Raw genomic sequence first — 19673 nt, forward strand, 5'->3', positions numbered from 1 at the left:
CCAGAGCCTGGCCCTATTCCCCATTCCCAGACGATCCACCTGTGGACTCTAAGGAGTACTCACAGCTTCACTGAATATAATTTGAAAAAACAGATCTGTAGGATGAACTCCAAATTTCTTGATTTCATATATTTGTTCCCCTCAATATCTAGTACCTGCCAACCTTTCCTACCTTCTTCATTACCAGTCTCTCTGTTCCCAATGGATTCACCGACCCATAAAGGAATTCTCTAATCTGCTTCAGTGTGCTTCTTTCTGAGCCCCACCTTGGTACATGATGTTTCCTCTACCTGAATGGGCCTCCTCACTTCGTGTGCCTGGTGAGCTCCAATTCATTATTTAAAACTTGATGTAAATGGAATCTCTTGTGACTTCTCCTTTGTGCTTTGTGTTCTATCACCTGTTGTACACAGCTATTAAAACAGAGTCCAGTGCAGTATGATCATTTGAGATTTTTATAACCCTCTTCTCAAACTTGGAGTTTCTAGGTGGTGACATTATGGTCTTTTCATTTTTGTATATCGAGAACCTAGCTCAGTGACTGGCACTTATTAAGTATCTAAAAAATGTTGAGCAAATGAATGTATTTTTCTCCCAAAGTGATATTTTCCTATTCAAATCCCCATGATTACTGTACACATGTATGAATTTTCTCACACGATTATGAGCTCAGATAATGATACTTGTCTGTTAGGCGATGATGACAAATAAGATATACATAAAAGTGCCTAGTAACATGTGGCTCCTTGGTAATTTTTCAACCTGGCTGTAAAACAGAATTCCCTGTAGAGTTTTTCTGTGATTTTTTTGTTAGTTTGTTTGTTTTAATATAAATTTGTGGGCCCCACCTACTAAATCAAATTTTCTAGAAGTGGGATATGTACATAAGGCCCACGGGTGATTCTGATGCACAGCTTCATAACTAAAACTCAATAAATGCTAACTGATGTTTACTTTGTAACTCTAGGACCTGGCACAGAGACCAGGTCCTAGTGGGTGCTCATTAAATATAGGCTGAGTCGAAACTGAAAAATATAATGTTTTAAACATTTGGAACATAACATTTTTTATATCTAACAAGCCAAGGTATTGAAATGAAAAGGTAAATTTAGGCTACAGGTTTCCAGACCACAACTTGATTCTCAGTCACTCATTGTTGAGTCTGTACTTCAGTGAGCCCTCTGCTGCTCTCCTTTCCACCTTCTTTCTACCTTCTTGCCTTTGTACATAGTGAAAAGACTTACTTTCTGCCCAACTACAATCCCTATAGATTCAAAACAAGATTTCTAAGCAGTTGCTTCCTAACTTCTTGATTTGGCTATGGTCTATGTCTGAGAGCTTTCCTGGAGTCTTTCTCATAACCATAACATTTAATTGATCTTCAGATCCTGTTAACTGTTTCCCATGTAATAGCTCTTGAATTTATGCCTAACTTCCAAAACTCAAAGTTACTGCCTTGGTTCAGGCCTATAGTATTCCAAATAGCATCCTATGGGCCAAGTTGTATCCCCCCAAAATTTATATGTTAAAGCCCTAACCCTCTGTATTTGGTGACAGGGCCCGTAGGGAGGTAATTAAGGTTAAATGATGTCATAAAGATGGGGCCCTAATATAATATGACTGGTGTCCCTATAGGAGGAGGAAGAAATTCCAGGGATGGAAATGCACACAGAGAAAAGGCCACATGAGGACACAGAAAAAAGGAGGTCATCTACAAGCCAAGGAGAGGGGCCTCAAACCTGCCAACACCTTTCTCTTGGACTTCCAGTCCCCAGAATTTCTGTTTAAACCACCCAGCCTATGGTATTTTCTCATGGGAGTTCTAATAATCCAATACCCTGCTACAGACCTCTCCAACTTATTCGCTGTACTACTACTAAAAATTATCTTTCTAAAAAGCTATTCTGGTCATCACTCTCTGGCTCAAAATTCTGTAGTATCTTACCATTGCTTTTTTGGCACAGCACACAGTAGATGCTCTGGCCTTTTCTCAGCCATCCCATCTTTGATCCTCATACCACCACTTCCAAAATTCCAGTCATACAGACCATTTCAGTCATGGTCTTTAAGTTTAACAAGGAACAGAAACCAGCTCTGTCTAGTTTAAGCAGGAAAGGAATTCCTTAAAATGCTGTTTAAATTAGTCTGCTCAGACTGCCATAACAAAATACCACAGATTGTGTGGCCTAAACAACAAAGATTTATATTCTCAAAGTGTGGAGACTGGAAGCCCAAGATCAAGGTACAAGCAAGATTGGTGTCTGCTGAGAATTCAACCCTTGGGTTGCAGATAGCACCTTCTCATTATGTCCTCACATGGCCTTTTCTCTGCTCATGTGGAGAGAGGGAGAAACAGAGCAAGCTTTCTGATGTTTCTTAATAAAACACTAACTCTATCTGATCAGGGGCTCACTCTTATGACTTCATTTTAACTCAGTTGCTTCCTGAGGTCCCATCTCTAATACACCCACACTAGGGGTTAGGTTTTCGACATATGAATTTTAGGGGGACATAAACATTCAGTCCCTAACAGTGTTCATAGAAACATTATTTATAATAGCCCCAAATGGGAAACCACTTAAATATCCGTCAACAGATAAAAAGATAAATACAGGTGGTCGAGACTTACAATGGTTCAACTTAATGATTTTTCAGCATTACAATGGTGAGAAAGTGATACCCATTCAGTAGAAACTATACTTCAAATTTATCTTTTTCCAGTCGAGTGATAAGCAGTAAGATACTCTCCCATGATGCTGGGCAGTGGCAGCAAGCCACAGTTCCCAGTCAGCCACGCCATCAACCGGTAAGAAACAGATACTTTACTGTGTTGCCAGCATTTTTTGAATATTGTGTTTAGCATCTCCTCATGTCTGAAAACACCTATCCATGTCTCCTGCTTCTGGTGAGAAGAGGAAGGCAAATACTAGAGATGAAACTCAAGATAATTGCCCAGCTGTAGGCTAATATAAGTGTTCTGAGTATTGTTAAGGTCGGCTAGGCTAAGCTATGTTGTTCAATGTTAGTTTTGTATATTTTTGGATTTTATATAAATGATATTATACTATATGTATTCACCTATAACTTTTTTCTTCTTTTAGCTCAAAATCATGTTTGTGAAATTCACCATATTAATGCTGTTTTAGATCACTCATTTTCACTGCTACGTGAATGAATATTCTTTATTCTCCTGTGTACGTTGAGTTGTTCACAGTTCTTTGTTTTTAGGAACAATGATGCTACGAACATTCCTGTCCATATCTCCTTGTACGCACTTACAAGAGTTTCTCCAGAGAATGGAGTGGAATTGCTGAGCCTGGAGTTTGCATATCCTGAACTTTGTAATGTAGTGGCAACTTGTTTGCCAAGTGTAAAACCACTATGTACTGCCTCCACCCTGTATGAACTCCTATTACTCCATATCTTCTCCTGTACTTGGTACTGTCAGATGTTTTAATTCCTGCCAATCTAATAGTATAAAAAAGATATTTGAAAAAATATATATATAATTTAATTTCCCTGGTTATTAATGAGACTGAACAACTTTTTACATGCTTGTTAGTCATTCATGTTTCCTTTTCTGTGAAATGTCTATTCATGTCTTTTGACCAGTTTTTATAAGTCATTTTTCTTTACATGCAGAACATCTTTATATGTTCTAGATATTAGTCTTTTGTCTATTGTATGTGTTACAAATATCCTGGTTGTGGATACTCTTCTCTTTTTTTATGGTATCTTTTGATAAACAGAAGTAATTGACATTAATGTAGTCAAATCTATCTTTTCCTTTATGATTTGTACTTTTTATGTCTGAAGAAATTCTTCCATAGCCTGAAATTATGAAGACATTCTTTTTTTTTTTAATTTTCAATTACAGTTGACATTAAATATGGTATTACGTTAATTCCAGGTGTACAGCATAGTGATTAGACATTTATATAATTTACAAAATGATCCCCAGTAAGTCTTGTACCCAGCTGGCACCATACATAGTTACTGCAATATTATTGACTATATTCCCTATGCTACATTTTACTTCCCTGTATAAAGACATTCTTTTATATGATCTTCTAAGTTTTATTTTTCGTGCAAACCTTAGTCATGCATGGACTCAATTTTTGTGAATGGTATAAGATAGCTACCTTAAAAAAAGAAGTATATATATAAAACTAATTGTTCCATCGCCCCAGTGCTCTACATTGAAAAGTAGATTATTTTTTGTTTGTTTACATACCTATTTACCCCTACTAGCCCATGAATCCTTTAAAATCCTTTAAAACAATGTGTTATTTTTCTACGTATACTCAGTGCCTGGCGTGGTACCTAGCATTGTAAACATTCAGTACATATCGTTGGGTTAGCTTTTGTACTCTTAAATCCATAATACCATAAACCATCTGAGCTAGAAGGAACTCAAAAACATTATTTTGTCCAGCCTCTTAATTTTACGGGTTAGAAAATGGAGGCACAGTGGGAGTAACCTGTATAATTATGAGAGCACATGGGGATTCCATGCCAGAGCTGGGGGCTCAGCACATGGTTTCCTGTTTTCTCCTGAAAGCCCAGACACTGAATCCAGCTCCAGTAACCATGGTCATCCAGCACCTGAACGAAGTCAGAGCCCAGTCAGCAGGGACAGAGAGGCGCACTGGTGTCCATCACAGTGGCAAAGGATGAATGTGATTAATGCTGACAAATCAAAAAGAACAAGAAGGAAAAGACCAAGATTGGTCATATTAAAAGGTGGAAGAAATACAAACAAACAAAAATTTATTGAATTCAGAAATCAAACACATGTAAATTAGGAAGATGTATCTTTCTCTCCCCTATCAGACAGTAAAGATGGGAAAGAATGCCTTAGAAAATAGCCCATTAGAATGTAAACTTCCTGTGAGAAGGGACTGTCTGTTTTGCTCACCAGTCATGTGGCACAGGGTCTGGCAGGTAGTTGGGGCCAATTAATACTTAATATTAAATAAAGGACCAATGGACCTGTGAGATATGGGCTTTCTCATTATGGAGGGAGATAGGCAAATCCAGGTTCTCTTGCTACACACGCATACCAAAGGAAAAGCCTGTTGTTCAAAAGCAGCATGGTTGATTATGCTCTGCAGTTCTGAAAGCTCTGGCTCATGAGAGGATAAACCATCTTCAAAAAAGGAAATAAGAAGCACATATAACAGAAAAAAAATAAGTAAATATTGGTGAGACTGTGCAGATAGAGGTTGTCAAACACTGTTAGTAGGAGCATAGAATTTTTCTGAAGGACAATTTGGCAATAGGTATCAAAATGCTAAATATGTATATATTTTGAATATTGTAAGAAAAGGACAGGATACATACACATATGCATGTTTGCTAAATGTCGTTTCTAGAGAAAAACAGAATATATCCTAAATTACTAATAGATTGTTTAAATTATAATGTATCCATACAGTAGAATATCATGCAACTTTCTTAAGAAAAAAAAGAAAGAAATCTAATTTTAGCAGTGATTATTTCTTTTGCTTTATTCCTTTATGTAACTGCTCCTTTTTTTGTAGACATGTATATTACTTTTATAATCAGAAAAAAATTTTTTCCAACCTATTATTCCAAGAAAAGTGGATCCTGAGGAGCTTCAAATTTTTTCTATTTATTTTAATTATTTACATCTTGCATTTCTCCTGAATTTAAAAAACATATTAAATAAAAGTTAAATGAAAATTAAAAAAAAAAAAACCTAATGGAAAAAATAGTAAAAAGTTACATCAAGAGCCCAAGCTTTTTTGTTGTTTTTACAATATTAAAAATAAAATGCACTGTTCTAGTTAACTGAGGAAAGAACTCATACCAGTATGGCAGGAATGATAAACATTTTCCTGAGTTCCAAGAGGAATTTATAAAGCTTAATTTCTATTCCTATTAACTATTAGCCAACTAACGTGCACTTCTACTCAAACTTCTCGTTAATGGTGGATCTGTGGCTTCGGAAGTGCTTACACATAAGGATGTGGTATTATCACAAGGACGTTTCAGTACTTCCTTTTAGTGAGCATCAAAACATATCTCCTGTTTTCATTGCTTTTATTATTTTTAAGAAAATTTTGTATTTCCAAATAAGAAAAATAAAGTTTAGTCTAATTATTGGGGGACTTTCGTTTCATTGCTATTGTTTAGCATTTAAATACTTCAAATGTTTGCACATGCAGTGAAGGGTAGGTTGATGCCAGGGGCTGCTCAAGTCTTGGACTTCTCTGGTTCTCTCCTTAACTTCCAAAGGCCACCTACAATCTTCAGCATGAACACTTAATGCTTTTCTTCTGAATATCTTTTCCCTTTAACACTCTCCAGACCCTTGGCAGAAGTGTTAGGGAAGAAGAAGTCAATGGAAATGTTTTCTTTTTCCTCTTTTTTCTGCACGTGATAAAATTGATAGATAAAATCAAGCTATTGACTTCTGTGTCTAAAATTTAAAATATTTCTTTAATTTTTATCAATAGTAGACATAGAGTCAAATATGTCCCTTACTAGAAAAGCTAAGAAGCCACCTACCTCAAACTATCTGCCAAAGGGTTTTGTATATGCCTCATTCCTTAATCTCCTAATGACAAGGTGGCTTCTTATTGTTAAAAGGGCTAGGGGATGACAAATTCTACTTATTTATTAGTGCTTCTGAACAGACTGTCTTATGTTTTGGTACAGATCTACACTACAATTATAGCTTCAAAAAAATGTCTTTTAAAATGTCTGATTTTGTTTCACCGGAGGGAAGTATTCATTGTAATGTTGACATTACTAATAGCCTTTTGTACCAAAACAAATGCTTGCCAAAATGCTGTAAATCCAAAACCACAGATTTAAAACATGAGATGTATGTGCTGTGGGAATGCAAGGAGAAGGATGATGTTTCCAGTGAGTAAAAATAGCCAGAACAAAAAATAAACTTTTAGAGAAGTGACAGAGTCCTGGAGTACAAGGGGTTAACCCCAAGAAGTTGGGGTCCTTGGTACCTTAAAGTATAATGATATTCAATGCACTGTGATTTCCACATGATTGGTCACAACATAACTAAAGACAGAAATTGTCTAACTTCCCTGGTCCTGGTGACCACTAGTCCATTTCATCACAGTTCTGACTCCTAGCTTTCTCACCTTCCTCAGAGAATTAGAAGATTTGTTAGAGCAAAACTAATAGATGAGCTAGTGCCAGTGGCATGCTGCCACTGACAAAAGGGGTGTGTAGCACCACTGGCATTTGTTAAATTGCTCCATACATATAATTAGCTAGAGTCAACCCTCCCCTCCACCCATGGAGCAGCTGACCAGCAAAGAAGTTCCACAGAGATGACCATCGGGCATGTGGGGACCTCCAATCTTCTGATGTACATACCAGCCCTCAGGGTTCCCCTCAGCTAATTCCATAATTGACAGCTGAAAGGGGCCAGAGTGGGCAGGGACACTGCCACTGAGCTGTCGGCAGCTTGTCGACATGACTCTTAGAGGCAGCAGAGGTGGGTGGCACTATGGAGATAAACAATTCACACCTCCCCATCCTGCCTCCCACTCCCTAACTGGGAAACACAGTGTGCTTTGGGATGTGGAATCAGCGTCCTACAGCTGTTCTTCTATGGCTCCTACCTTGCCAACTGCTTCCTTGGGGCTGTCCCTTAAGGAGTGGTTGGGTTTTGACTTTTAACTCTTTATGTCACAGCAAGACATTTGGCCACACACCCGAACAGGGAGAATTTTCTACATCCAGAGTCATAATTTTAGAGCCATAAGAACCATAAAGATCCTGAAAAAACTCACCCAGAGTGACACTGTTAGCTCACAGAACAAGAATTAGAACAGATCCCATGAAGCAGTGTTTCTCAAACTTATAAAAACATGTTTGATCTATAGCCAGAAATACATTTTACAAGCTGAGCAATGAGTGTGAATGTAATATATACATACTGAGGATAAATATATCCAAATATGTAATTTAAAAAGAAGCGGCATGACATAGTATTGCCCTTCCCAAATGCTATGCTCCGTTTTCTATTATTGTTTCTTAAAAACTGTTTTTGGCCCACAAAATTGGTCTATAACCACATAAACAAAAAGTGTTATTTCATGCTGAATCGTCTAACTCATTTTAAACTACATAGTAAACATTTCTGAAAATTAGAGTAATCATCACTTAGTTCAAAACAGGTCTCATATTTCATGTAAAGCCCTCTTCAGAAGATAGTTATTTTCCCTGCTCCTCATTCTCCATACATGTACACATAGCCATTGCAAGGCTTTTAAAACATTACTCTACTATGTTAGTCCTTTGCCTCTGGTTGCCAGTAATAGTAATAGCTAACACTCACACCACACTCCTATAACGTGCCTGGCCATCTTCTAAATACTTGACATATGTTCCCCTCATTTATCCCTCCCAATAACCCTGAAAGGCCAGTTATTATCACATGTATATTACAACGAGAATGAGTAACCAGCCCAAAGACCACTGCTGGTCAGAGGCAGGGCTAAGATTTGAACCCAAGCAGCTGTCTGGTTCTCTTGGTCACCATGCCACACCTCTCCTCAGCAGCTAATAGTGAATCCAACTACTTAAAATAGTCTCCTAACCTCATCATGCTGCCTCTGTGTGCTCTGGCCTCCTGGCCAGTTATATGACCTCACACAAGCTGTTCCCCTATGTCTAAAATGAATTACCGTCTGCATTTGGTTAAATCCTATGCAAGTTTCACTCTAGGTCTTCCTGCATTCCCTTACACTACCTTAGATGTCCCCTCTGTGTTCCCATAGCACTCTCTCTTTCCCTTCTTCCCCCTCTCTTCCCCTCATTCATCCATTCAATTCAATTGATATATATTTACTGAGCACTTACTCTATGCCAGGAGACATAGTAGCAAAAGTGACCAAGTCCTTGTCCTCATGGGCTCATATTTTCCAAAAAGTGGTGGGAGAGATAATAAACCATTAAATAATATGTTCGGTGGTGATAACTGTTAATTAAAAAAAAAAAAGTCAGAGTAAAGTGGGTAGGGCATGCCCAGGACAAGGGCCATGTTGGGAAGATAGAGAAGGACTCACTGAGGAGGTGACATCCCAATAGAAAACAAAGGCAGTGAGAAACAGCCATGTGGATTTCTGGAGGAGGAACAGTCCATAAAGAGAACATCCAGTGCAAAGACCTTGAGTGGGGAGAATGCTTGGAGGGCTCAAGGAACAGTAAGAAGGCCAGTGTGGCTAGAGCAGAGTGAGCCAGGGTCAATCGGAAGAAAGTGAGCTCAGAGGCGTGGGGCTTTGCAGGTCACTTTGTCTTGTACCCTGTGTGAGATGGGAGCCACAGGAGGGTTCTGAGCAGAAGAGTAAAATACTAGTTTTCTATTCCTGCTCTAACAAATTACCACAAATGTAGTGTCTTAAAACAATGTAAATTTATTATCTTACAGCTCTGGAGGTCAGAAGTTAGACACAGGTTTCACTGGGTGGGATAAAATCAAGGTATTGGTAGGGCTGCATTTCTTCCAGAGGCTCTAAGAGAGAATTTGTTTTGCCTTTTCTAGCTTTTAGAGGCCCTCTCCCTCCATCTTTAAAGTCAGCAATGTACATTTCTATTATCATTCTTCTGTGGTCACTTCCCCCTTCCCACCACAGTCAGGATAGGTTATCCACTTTTAAGGATTCATGTAATTAAGTTGGGCCCACCCGAATAATCCAGAATAATCTCTGCATCTCAAGATCCTTAATTACACATGCATAGATCCTTGATCATATATGGTCACATATTCATAAGTTCCAGAGACTAGGACATAGACATCTTTTGGGAAGGGCATTATTCTGCCTATAACAAATGACATAATTTGACTTAAGTTTTACCAGGATCACCCTGGGTGCTCTGTGCTCTGTGGGCAATAAATTGTACGGGACAAGGGTGGAAGCAAGGAGACTAGGTAGGAGGCTATTAGAGTAATCCAGATGAAAGTCGATCAAGGCCTGGACCAGGGCACCAGAAGTAGAGGTGGCAAGACGGGGTCAAATTCTGGATGTTTTGTGAAGGTGGAACTGACATGATCTGCTAATGGGCTGGACGTTGTGTGTGAGAGGAGTGGAGTCAAGCATAACTCCAAGGTTGACACCCCTATTCCCTTAGAGTACCTGATATATGCTGTGTTTATTTAACTATATTCCTATTAGACTAAGTCCTGAGGAAGAAGGGCTCAAATCTGTTCATTGTTGTATTCTCACATCAATGAATGCATAGAACATAGCAATATAGCTCATAACTACTATTTATTGACCCATGACTATATGTCAGGGACTTTATATAACCTTATTTAATTATCAGAATAGCCTTGTGAGGTAGATACATTATTACCCTCATTTACTAAATGAGGAAACTGAAGCCCAAAGAGATTAAATGATTTATATTAGTAAATAGAAGAGTGAAATTCAAGCCATATTGAATAAATGCATTAATTCATTCAAATTATGCAAAGACTTGAATTTAGCTAAATATTCTGACCACACATGGAATGAGAGATAAGAAAAGGACATAGGCTTATAAATATTTCAGTTTTGGCCATAGAAAATTCATGTCAAGAAACAGCAAAAGTTAGAGCCGCTAACTTAAGAATTCTCAAACTAGTCAGTCTAAGCTGTGGTTTGGTTGCTGGGATGAGTATGCAGACAGTGATTTCAGAAATATTTTATAACCACTCTGGAAGCAAAGAAGAGAAAAACAGATTACATCAGGCCAATCATGGTGGCACCATGAAAAATGCCTGGACCTGCGAGCGAAGAGGGAGAGATTTTAGTATCATTTTAGTCCCAACCACTTATTAGCCAATACATCTGAGGTATTTATTTCATCTTTCTCAGGCCATCTCAACTATAACAAGGATGTAATGTTTTCTGCCTTATCTACTCACAGACTTTTGAGAGAAGCTAAATGTTTTTTGTTCAATAAATACAAAGCACATACTATATGGTGCCTAGGCACTGCTGTAGACACCAGAAACACATCATGAACAAAACAGACAAAATCCTCACTCTCATAGAATTTGCATTCTAGTGGAAAGGATGACAAAAACCAGAACATATAAGTAGATAATTTCAAAAGTGATAAATACTATGAAAAAAAAATATGACAGAAGTTATAGAGCGATCAGGGAAGAGATAACACCGGAGATTTGAATAGAAAGAGAACAAGCTAGACAGTAATCTGGAGAAAGGGCCACCGAGAAACAGAATTTGTTAAGTATGAACTTGGGGTTCCTGTCTAAGGAACACCAAGAAGTGAGTAAGAGGGGAGAGTGGTGGATGATGCTGGAGAGGTAGGCAGGAGCCAGGTCATGCATAGCCTTGGAGGCCAGGGCATAGAGCTTAGATTTTATTATGCACATGGGAAGAGGATAGAAGCAAAATTATACAAAGAGGAACACAGAGAGTGGATGAAGGATGTGTAATGTGGACTTGGGCAGCAATACGGCACACCTGCTAAGAAGAGCATGGACTCTAGAGACTGCCTGGGTTGGAATCGTGAATGCACCACTTAGTGTGTGTGGCCTTAGGTTACTAAATTTTTCAGTGTCTCAATTAATTCACTTGCAATATAGTGTTAATAATAGTACCTACCATATTTTAGGATTGTTTTAAAGATTAAATGAGATATTATATATAAAATCCTTCGAATTTCTAGAACAAAAGTGCTCAATAAATGTTAGCCATTAATACTATTAGTTACTGAGTTATAGAACTAACAGTGTATTAAAGTAACTTCTCTAATCTAGAATCTGCAATTTAATTTTTAAACAGAAAATTCACATATAAAACATTTTAAACAGAAAAACTAAATATATATTTCTTACATAGAAAAATTATATAGTTCTTACATATAGATATATTTCTTAAATATAATTCTTCATAAAATTCATACAATAAATGAAATTAGCCTCCTCTCAAAGTTCTGAACAAAATAAGAGTTTAAATATAAAGGGTGTGAGTAAGCACCCTGAAGGGCTTTCTCTGCCCATTGTTCCTTCCTTCAGGGGACAAGCACCGACACCCCCCACTCCTGTTCCCTAGTGATTCTTCTTGGTCCACGTAGTCATGGTAAGAAGTAAAGATGAGATCCAGTTTGGCCCAGAGTCCTCCATTCGCACTCTGCCATCTACATTCCTGCCCCCTCTCTCCAAAGTATACACGCAATGATTGTTCCGAGAAGAAACAGGACAAAACCCAGACTGGCCCAAATCAGAGTCCTCCCTGGAATTTCTGCCAAACTGTCAGGGAAGGATGCTCTCTTTCTGGCATCTCAAGCCTCTAAGAATGTTGTAGAACAGGTACCAGCAGCCAACTCTACCACTAGGTGGAGAGAATGAGGCCAACACAGAGAGAAGCAGAGTCGAAAGGTGAAAACTGAGTCCTGCCGAGAATTCAGCCACCTAACGTCAGATCTACCTCTGGGCTTTGCAGTTAAGTGAACCATAAATTCCTATTTTGCTTAAGAATTTGGTTTCTTACACCAAAAATGACCCTTGCCCGCAAAATGACACTCTAGATATGCATAACTATGAAAGACTCTGCTTTTCTAAAATATCTGTAATAGTCTTTGTCTATTTCACATTCTTTAAACAGTGCTTCAAGAATCTGATAAATTTTTAAGAAATACTGATGTTACACAATGGATAAAAATGAAAGTTAGAACTCAATTGTAAGTTTAGCTGATAAAGCAAGGCACAGTTTGTCAGCATTGCTGGTAACCCATGAGGACCTCATGCTAGTATTTGAGGCACCTTAGGAATGACCTATGTCATATCAAGCTTTCACAATATTTGTTACTTTTCAGGAAAAGTGATTTCAATCTCAGTAAAATCTTATACGTGTAGTACTATAGCAGTGCTATTTCTGCCATCTTCGTGTAATAAAAAGGCGCCATCTGTTTTCAATAGTGTTATGTAATTCCATAACCACAGATTCACTCTATTTCATATTTTTATAACTTCTCCCTTACTTTTACAATATTTAGCAAAACCTATTTTTTGTTGTTTGAATGTAAGAAGGAAACTGGAGTAATGTGTAATTGTGGCAAACCAGATGAAGAACAAAGCTATTCTAAAACTCAGCTGCCAACCAGCTTTTCAGTCACTCACCTTACTTAATTTGTTCTCTTGGAATTGAATAGCAGCCAAAAACTAATTCTCTTCAAAACTGGATCGAGATGCATGTGGATGACAAAATGCTTTTAAATAAGTCTTCCCATATCAACAAATAGCTTAAAAGGAAAGAGGCAGAAGAAAAATTCCGGAAATTTATGAAAACTTATGAGGTGTTTATCATTTGGGTTATGCAAGAAACTGTCCTGATAATAAACGCACTGAAAAAGTCCTTGTGTAAAGCACAGCATATTTTACCACCATTTGAAAAGTATGTAAAAATATTTTTGTTTTTATTTTTAACCTTTCTAAATTCAGGCACCCAGTGCCTCCGAGAAGCTATTTTTGGTGATGGTACAGTGTTCTGACACCTCTTCCCATAGTAAAACTGATGAATCTGCTGAAATTAACATTTTTATCTCCATGGATCCACATGTCACTGAAAATACAAAATATCATGTGTTTTTCTGCTAATCAGCATTTGGAAGCAGACAGCCGTTCAAGCCAAACTTACTCTAGCCCTCTGAGAGAGGGGGCATTTTATAACTAACCCCTATCTCCTTTGATTATTTTAAGGCCTTGCACAGAGTGGATAAACTCAGCTCAATTTAAACTGAATAGATGTGACTGTGGTAATCCAAATTCCATCTGTTAAAATCTGCATATAGATAATACCTTGGCAATCCAGCAAGTTTGTTTGGTGCCTAGCTCTAGAGAAAAAGGGAAGGAAGAGCAATGTAACTATAAGGTTTTTTTTAGGTCCAACAGAGACACAGGTTCAAGGCATTGAAATCTAAGCAAATTTTCTTCTTGGTCCCTCCACACACATCCAGCTGTAAATTTACTCTAGGGCTCCATCATTCCAGGTTGGAATTACATACTAATGCTTCACTAGTCAATATACCTCAACACTCAAGAATAATTAAATATGTCTTGTATCTTCCTATATGTTAGAAAATATAAAAAAGATGTGATTAGTCCAAGGAAAGAGAAGACAGGTACACAAATATAAACACAGAGTAGAACAACGTAAGGGAGAAATGAGCATAATGTAATAGGGATTCAAAGGGGGGAAAAATCACATACAGAAAGCTTAATGAAAGAGATGGATTCTTATTTAAAAGACAGAAAAGATCAGAATGACAGAGCATAGATAAAGAAAAAAGGAAAGGAAGAGTTATGTTGGGAGAAAAAGAGTAGTCCAGCTTCATCCAAACCCAGAGGACATATATAGTGTAGAAATATGCCTGGAAAGGTGGGCCGGGGCCAGAGCATAAAGGACCTACCGTGTTGAATTTTGATTTTATTCTGCAGATATAAGGAGCCAAGGGCTTCTAAACCAGGAACACAATGTATGATTTCATTTGCTTTAACTGGAAATTAACATTCAGGAACAGGATGGATGTAGATGAGCAAGGGTGACAGGGGAAGAATTGAAGGAATGAGACTCATTGGAAAGTAGGTAATAAAGGATCAGAGTCAGAATAGTTACAGAGAAACTAGAAAAGGGAAGATTCAAGTGATATTTTAAAGGTAAATGTTCACGGTTTTGTAATTTATAAGATATCTGAGGAGGGCATCAGAAATGATTTTGCATAGTACGGTGATAGGAAGACACTGCTCCATGATTATGACGTTGTTTGATAGGGTAATTTTATGAGTTTAGTTTTGTACACATCGAGTTTAAACAAAAGAATGTAAACTTAAAATCTGCTTTTTCTCAGCTATCCTTTTGAAAAATTTTGCTTTGACTGCTGAGTTCCAAAATTAGCTACAAATTGTCTGGCTTTGTGCTCAAATGTCTTGTTTTGGGGCATTGGAATATCCCCTTTCTCTAAGACCTGCCATTTTTACTGTCTAAAATTTCACTTAACAAAAAAATAGGGGTGGTAATTTAAAATGTTTTTCTCAATAGCCTTTTCTTTTTGCCAACAGTAGATATTTTAATTTTTATTATAACTAAATTTTGGATGTAATAACTTTTGTTAACAAGATATGTGAACAAAGAAGTTTGGGATTCTAACAATATATACCAAAGCCTGTGACTCGGAAAGTGAGTCTTTAGCTGTGCCATCTGTTTAGAGACTAATTAATGGTTTAAAAATAGACGATCTTTTGAAGGCAAATGACATGAAAATAATAGAAAATATTAATATAGATCTCATAAACCTACACTATCAAAAACAATGATGCACTTTAGGCATTGCATTGAAAGAACAGGCTGAGAAGATACCCACGATGAGAAAATTAATAAACACTATGTGTACATTATAATGTGCACTAATAGGGAGGTAGCTACATCAAAGAACAGCAAGGGAAGGTTATTCATTAGGTACTTTCACAGGTCTCTTTTCAAATTGTTATTGCTGGTGATTAATTTTTAAACTTTAGTAATGAATGCATTCATACCTATATAAATTCATACCACTAACTAAAAAAAGATGAAACTTCTCTTCCTATCTTCTAAGTCTATATTAAAACATTTTTAAAATATAGATATGCAAATCTCCGCTTTACCTCAACTATTGTTCTATATCCTTCCCTTTTACAACTAAAACTTAAACAAGCTGCCTACACATGCTATCATTTCCATATCTCTCACTTATTCATCAGCCACCTGTAATATGGCTTCCACTTTCACAAGGCCAATGAAGGCAATTCTCATCAAAGTCATCATGATCTAGGAGAACCTAAATCTGTTGAAGACTTTGTCATGTTAGCCCTTTAGTTTTGGGGATTAAGTAAGTTAATTCGAGTAATACACTTAGTAGAGTGTTTGAAATACTCAACATATGTTCCAAACTCATATCTTTTATTGGTCTACCAATACCTTCTAATTATACATAAATCCAGCAAATGGATTGTTTCATCATTTAAGTAACTGAAAAGTCATCACATTTTTTGCTCACTTGCATTTACAACTAATCCAGAAAAAATCTAAAAAAATATGGTAAAGTATGCCCTTCCATTTTAATTCTTCAGAAGATTATTACCAACATAAGTAATTTTCTGGAATTTGGGCAGAAGAGAAAGCTTCGTTCAAAGTATTCAAAGTCTGTTCTCAAAATTTGAAGAACTTTTTGACACATGTTCTAGTTGGGCCATGGAACTTGACAACTACTATCTTTTCAAAAATGTAAAGACCTTCCTAAAACAGGTAGGGCTGGGCAAAGTTCAAGTAGTATTATATTACAGTAACAACCCATTCACCTAATATGAGCCTTTTAGCAATTATAGCCAGTAACAAAGACAGGAAACTGGAAATAAAAACAAACCTTTTGGCATCAAGGAAAAGTCACAAAGCCCACATCCAGAGGCTGGTAACTACCTTCAGATGGTAGTGACTTTTGAACAAGACCAGCAGGCTTAGGGAAAATCCCTTCAGTGGGCTCTTAAGGGAAAGATCAATAAGATTATGTCTGGGGTCCTTGGTTTGTGAATATTGGAAAATGCACCATTCTTCAGATTTACTTTCAAAATGCTTAAAAGTCAGAGATTTGGTACTACGGCTCAGTTTTGAGAAATTTTACTTGGGCGAAAGAGCTCATTTTCGGATGATCCTGAGTAATAAGTTCTTAACTCCCCCTACACTGAAAAAATACAACCACTAAGCCAAGACAGGGCTGCAGCTGTTCAATCCATGGAGACACTTATTGCAAAAATAATGAATAAGGGAAACTATATTCTAGTCTCTTGTCTGCCAAAAACCAGTTCTCTTTGCCTGAAAAATAAGAACATTAGACTAGTTGATTTCTAAAATCCTTTCCAGTTCTAATATTTGAACATTAAGTATATAAGTATGCTAAAGGATAAGGAAAAGGTAAATCAGATTATGAACAACTGTCTTCCTTTTACTCATTCAACTCACATTTATGAGGTTTTTATTGAGCTGGCTCATAGAAAGCTCTCAGAATACTGGAGTAAGTAAGAGAGCTCCTTCCTTCATGGAACTTTCTACTTAGTGAGGAAGTCAGGCAACACCCAAGCAAACCAACCAGAAAAGGAAATAAGAATCTGGTGATAATAGAAGAAATATTTTTTAAGTAGGTTAGGCAGGGAATGGCACCTCTGGAGAAGTAATATCTGAACTTAAATAATGAGAAGGAAAGCCATATGAATTAAGGGCATTTCAGGCAGAGGAACTTGCTAGTTCTAAGCCCCAAATAAAGTGAAAAACTTTGTGCATTGGGGAAGAAACCAAAACAACAAAAAAAGTATGACTGTAATAATTAAGCAAGAGGATGACACATATTTGAAGACATAGGCAGGGTCCAGTACAATTTTGTAGGCCATTCTAAGAAATCTGGACTCATTCTTAAGCATGGTAGAGAAATCACTGAGGGGCTTTTATTAGGGTGGCAACACTTGCTGTTATGGAAAATGGACTGGAATGGGATATAACAGAAGTGGGTAAATCACTTAAGAGGTTGTGACAGGAGTACAGGAAAAGGATGATGGTGGCTTAACTAGGATACAGCAGTAGGGATTAGAGAAGGGGAGAGATTTAAGATACCATAATGGAAGTGGAGTCAAAAAGGTTTACTAATGGACTGTTTTTGCACATTTTCATGCACATTGTCCAGCAACTTCCTGAGCATATAGTTGGTGCTTAATAAATGTTTAATAACGTTCTCAAAAAATAAACATCTTTCCCCCTTAACTTTCCATTAATCGGTGTGTCCTCATCCAGGCTATAATATTCCAGATGACTCTAGGTCTATAGAACAAATGCCTGAAGCTTATAAGAAAAAATACTATTCTGGGTCCAACTCACTTTGCAATCTGTCCCCGTCCCCCTGACTCTCTACCTCTACCCCAGTGCTGCTTTTAAGATTCCTAGATTGGATTCTATACTTTGTGATTTACCATGAAAACTCAAGACACTGCAACTTGGGGAAGTGGGATCTGCTTTTCAAACCTAGCACAGGACCAGAGCACATTTCCTGAGTTCAAACTTGAGTGGGACTCCCATAATTGTGGTCCTGACTCAGACCCTCCCACCCTACCAACCCCAATAAACTGATTTAGGGATTACTAAAATGACAGCAGAAGCATAATTGGCAACAATCTGCAAATACGCTTCAAGTTCAACTTCTGAAATCCAATATTTTTTATTAGGTTTTGTTAAAATCATTTGACATTTCTGATTTCTGTGGGATCTAGCTTGCTTAATAATTTTTTGGTGGGTGACTAAAGAGATCTTAATTTGGCTTTCAGGCAAACTGCATAAAAACCTGCTAAGTAACAAAGTCTTGCTAATTATAATTAGCCCAGTCTTCCCTACCAGTAAGGCCTCCAGGGAATGGCTGGAGAAGCTAAGTGTATTGCTTACTTCTTCCTAATTTCCCCAAAGCAGTGCTCTCTGCTCTGTATGTACATGAAAGTTTGAAAATCTTTAAAGGCAGGGAGTCTTATGTTCATATTTTCCAGTTAGCTTGGCATGGTGCCCTATGATAAAGTGCTTGCTTTTCACTTGGGTATCTCTCATACATAGGGAGATGAAAATACATTGTCTTTTAAGTAATTGCTTATGTTAAAGATACTCAGATATCAGAAAGTGTAACTAAATAAAACTAAACTTTTTTCTTCCTGTTTGTTAGGTGTTATTGGTTAACACTTTTTCCAACTGAACAATTTTATTAGACCAAAGCATACTGCAAAGCAGTATAATCCTCTTTGCCTAAAAAGTGAGGTTAAATGGTATTAAATACGAAAGATAAGCCTGCACAATCCTCCTCTATTTCTAGCCAACACTTGGTCATCAATCCAAAGAAGAAACAGAGAACATGAATTTATAGGCATTCTCTTCCAATTCCAATTCCCACTGGTAACACTACTGAAATACTGAACACTCACATGGCAGACTCACTGAAAAAAAAATTCCGATTGGGCAGTTGAGATAAAATCATGACTAAACACTTGCCAAATCCCACCCTCACCTACTCTCAACCATTATCTCTCCCAAATAATTTCTCAAATAAAAAAACTACATGAGTCAAACCCAAATTTCAAGTGTAGGAGCCAAATCCTCTGCCCCTCCAAAACACATAGCTAGGGTAGCTAACTAAGGCTTGGGGGTATGATCCGCAAACCAGGGAGTTTTGCTATCTGCTTTTATTTTCCCAATGAGTAGCAGATGTGCTCTCGTCAGCCAGTTATGCAAGAGCTGATGGGGAGGACAAGTTTTGGAAAATTGCTTAAAGCAAGTTTTTGAGCAATACAGGCATACCTCAGATATTGTGTGTTTGGTCCCAGATCACTGCAATAAATCGAGTCACACAAATTTTTTGGTTTCCCAGGGCTGATGGAGGGTCTTGCATTTAATTGGTAAAAAACACTAACTGCAAAATGCAATAAAACAAGGTATGCCTGTAGTCACATCAATACTAAACCAAAGCAGCTTCTCTCAACCATATTAAACATACCATCATCTGTCCTGGGTATATATTTTACAGTTTCTTGACTAAGTTACCAAAAATTAAGGTCTTACGTTTGGCAAATTATATGCAACTTACACTGTGCAGTTATTGCTACCATG

Source organism: Rousettus aegyptiacus, unplaced genomic scaffold (genome assembly GCF_014176215.1).
Source record: "Rousettus aegyptiacus isolate mRouAeg1 unplaced genomic scaffold, mRouAeg1.p scaffold_m13_p_4, whole genome shotgun sequence".
In the NCBI taxonomy this organism is placed as follows: Eukaryota; Metazoa; Chordata; class Mammalia; order Chiroptera; family Pteropodidae; genus Rousettus; species Rousettus aegyptiacus.